The sequence below is a fragment of the Mastomys coucha genome, unplaced genomic scaffold (genome assembly GCF_008632895.1).
Source record: "Mastomys coucha isolate ucsf_1 unplaced genomic scaffold, UCSF_Mcou_1 pScaffold16, whole genome shotgun sequence".
NCBI lineage: Eukaryota > Metazoa > Chordata > Mammalia > Rodentia > Muridae > Mastomys > Mastomys coucha.
The window spans coordinates 9,174,509-9,177,970 of NW_022196898.1; the positions used below are offsets into that span (position 1 = coordinate 9,174,509).

Consider the following 3,462-nt stretch of genomic DNA (forward strand, 5'->3'; position numbering starts at 1 on the left):
TTTTGTAGCCAGTAGGGAAGGGAAGCCTTTGAGGACCTTGAGCAGATCTGTAGCCAGAGAGGAGAGGTTTCATTCCATTTATCTGTCCATTGCTTGACCAACTAATATTATTCTTTGAAGAAATTGTTTCTGAGACAACAGTGCATTTGGGCTTTGTGGGGAGGCCTGGGTTACTAACTGCTCGTCCAGGTCCTAAGCTGCTTGCTGGTCTTCCAGGGCCTGAACTGACAGTTTGTCCAGCTGGAATGGAACCACTTATGGATCTCCCAGGGCCACTGACTGACCGCCCAAGAGAGCCTAGATTGTTCATTGGTCGTCGAAGGTCATATGGACTGTTTACAGGCTGCCCAGGGTCTCTAGAACTGCCCACAGGTCTCCCAGAACCAGCAGACCCACTGATGGGTCGCCCAGGCTCACTTGAGCTGCCTGCAGGTGGTCCAGGACCATTTGTGCCATTGAGTGTTCGTCCAGAGGGATGTGAATTGCTGGCCAGCTTTCTGATCCCACTGACTGACTGCTCAGGTCCTGAGCTGGAGCTGCCATTCTGGTGCCTGGGTACAGGGCCAGAACTAAGTGTGGGTCGAGCTGTCCCTGGGCTAGGCTGCCCAGGAGCAGAGCCAGAGTTGCTGCCTGGCTGTCTGACACCTGGACTCTTAGCCTTGTTGTGTGAGAGAACTGTGGGTCCAGGCTTGGAATGGCTCGGATGAGAAGGAAGAGATTTTTTGGCTTTGTGCTCAGAAGCAGATTTCTGAGTCCCGCTAGCAGAAGTCTTTTGGACACTTGGTGAACAGGTGCTGGGGTGGGGCTTTGCAGCCCCATTGAAGACAGGCCTGTTGTGACCCTCCCGAAGTGAGGGCTGGGCGCTACTGCCAGATCCTACCTTGGTCCTCTCTCCTGGCGGGGATTTGGACGAAGACAAAGCTACTTGTTTCTCATTGGCTATGCTGGGTCTGGATTTCTTCTCAGCATGAGGAAAGGGCAATCCTTTGGAAGAAAGCTGCCTGCCCCCAGCACCTTTGCTGGGCTCTGTGCCCATTATGTCTTTATGAGAGGGTGGTGCCCTTTTGGACACAGGTGGAGGTAGTTTGGCGTCGGGTTCAGGTTTCTTTTTCTTATGCTTTTGTTCAAGAAACTCTCGCTCCCTCAGTTCCTCTGCAGTCAGGGGCCGATCTTTTGCTTTCCTCACTACCTTGATCTCCACTGGTTCAAACTGCTTCTTCTCAGCTAGCCTCAGTAAGTCAGTGAAGTTCATGGGTGATGGGGCACTTTTAAGGGGGGCCTTCGGTTTGCTTTCAACCTTGGGAGGCTCTTGTTCCTTCTCATAGTCCTGGTCCAGCTCGGCCTGATTGTATTCTATGAATTCTTCCTCCTCCACGTCGTACTTCTGATCAGCTCCCTGGTTCAGGTGGCTTTCCACCACCTGCTTTTTCTTTGTCTTTTCCTCAATAGGAATACCATCATAACCATGAAAATTGTCCTTTGTCCTCTTGGCCATAGCTCTTGCTTTTTTGTCATGTTTGAGTTCAATTCGCTTTTTCACTAGTTCCTCTTTCCTTTTTCTCTCTTCCAAGGCTTTTTGTCTAAGCTCTTCTTCTTTCCTCCTAAGGAAAGCTTGTACGGCTGCTGGCTGGACACCTTTCACTTTTGGGTCTTTCTTTGGAGGCCCCACCGCCAAACTGTACCTTTTCGGAACAAGGTTGACACCTTGTCCTTTGGAAGCGATCAAGAGGATTTCCCTGAAGTCCATGTCTGGCCAAAGAGAAAAGCCCGCTGTGCTGGAGACTCGGGAGGCTGCGGATGCAAGTCTTGCCACTCGCGCTACTGACTGGCTTGCCTTGGTGGCCCTTCTCCCGCCACCTCTCGACACCGACACTTCCGGCGCCTTCTAATGTCGTGTACGGCCCCGCGCTGCAGCCGAATACAAATATATGTGTCTGTATGTGTACACACACACACACACACACACACTCACACTCACACTCACACTCACACGCACGCACGCTCGGCGCCCCGGCAGCGCTCGCAAGGATTTTCGAGTTTTAAAGATTTATCAACGAGCTGCAAAGTGGCATTTAAGAAACTATTATCGCCAGGCGGTGGTGGCGCACGCCTTTAATCCCAGCACTTGGGAGGCAGAGGCAGGCGGATTTCTGAGTTCGAGGCCAGCTTGATCTACAGAGTGAGTTCCAGGACAGCCAGGGCTATACAGAGAAACCCTGTCTCAAAAAACAAAAACCAAAAACAAACAAACAAACAAACAAAAACCCAAAACAAACAGAAAAAGAAACTATTATCAGTAGTTGAGTTTGGGTTTAGTATGTGAGTAAAATATCCATCTACTTCAACCAAAACAACATGCCATAAGACAGACTGATTAAACCAAATAGTCAGTGTGTAAAGATATGAAACAACCATACTCCTTCAGACATTTGGAGAATATAGTTTATATTTTGATAGCTATGACATCTATGTTAATACCTAAATATTTACTGTTATTTTTAAGCAAATCAGAACTTAAATATCAAAAATTGAATCAGTCTGTGACAATAGCCACAATTTAATTCAGATTGAAAAAAAAAACCTTTGGAATATTCAATTTTATTTTTTTGAGACAGGGTCTCATGATGCAGCCCAGGCTGGCCTCAAACCAGACATGTACCTCAGACTTCCTGACTACTGGGATTCCAAGTAAGCTCACCATGCCCGACAGGAGCCTCAAGAATTTTTCAGTTTAAAGGGGTTCTGCCACCAGAAAGTTTGGTAATTGCTATCTAGCAAAATTCTTTAAAGAGAAAATTGTCAAAAGAGGAAAATAGACTTCTCTCCAGAACAAGTTTATCTTAGGATCTGTTCTGGAAGGTATTACCAACTGACAGTGGGTAACATTCACACCCTGCTAGAGAGGGTGGAAAAGCAAATATTTTTATTCTCAACTTGTATGTAGGAGGAATCCATGTGATCCAGTTTCAGACATTTTTGCTGGCCAGCCCTCCTGCCCAGTAGAGGGTTAATTAAATCATCTCTTAACCTCTGTGACTTGATATAAGCCAAAGGGAATTTCCCTGCTTTGAAATGACAGATCAGCTCCCAGGACACCCAGCCAATGACTGACTGGCAAATCCCCTGGCCACAGTAGAAACTGGCCCTACGGGTTAAGCAGAGGAGAGATTTCAGCCAAACCTGTGTGTTTACTAGCCTTCAACAAGTCACTTATATAAGTGTTTCCTTTCTGGGAAGCATGTCCCCTCCTTTGCATACAAGAAAGTGAGAAGTCAGATATGGAGGCACACTCTTGTAATCCCAGCATTTAGGAGGTTGAGGCAGGAAGATCTTCAATTTGAGGCCAGCTGCTGTACTACATAGCAAGACTTTGTGTCAAAAAAGGGGGAAGGGGCCAGGGCTCAGTGGTTAAGGGCATTTGTTGCTCTCATAGAGGGTCCAGATTTGGTTCCCAGCTCCAAT

At 47.5% G+C, this 3,462-nt stretch overlaps 1 pseudogene; it reads right to left on the bottom strand.

Annotated features, from left to right (window-relative positions):
- LOC116094263 overlaps nt 1-1,845 on the bottom strand; it is a 4,410-nt pseudogene extending 2,565 nt beyond the window's left edge.
- Between the last annotated feature and the right edge of the window lie 1,617 nt (nt 1,846-3,462).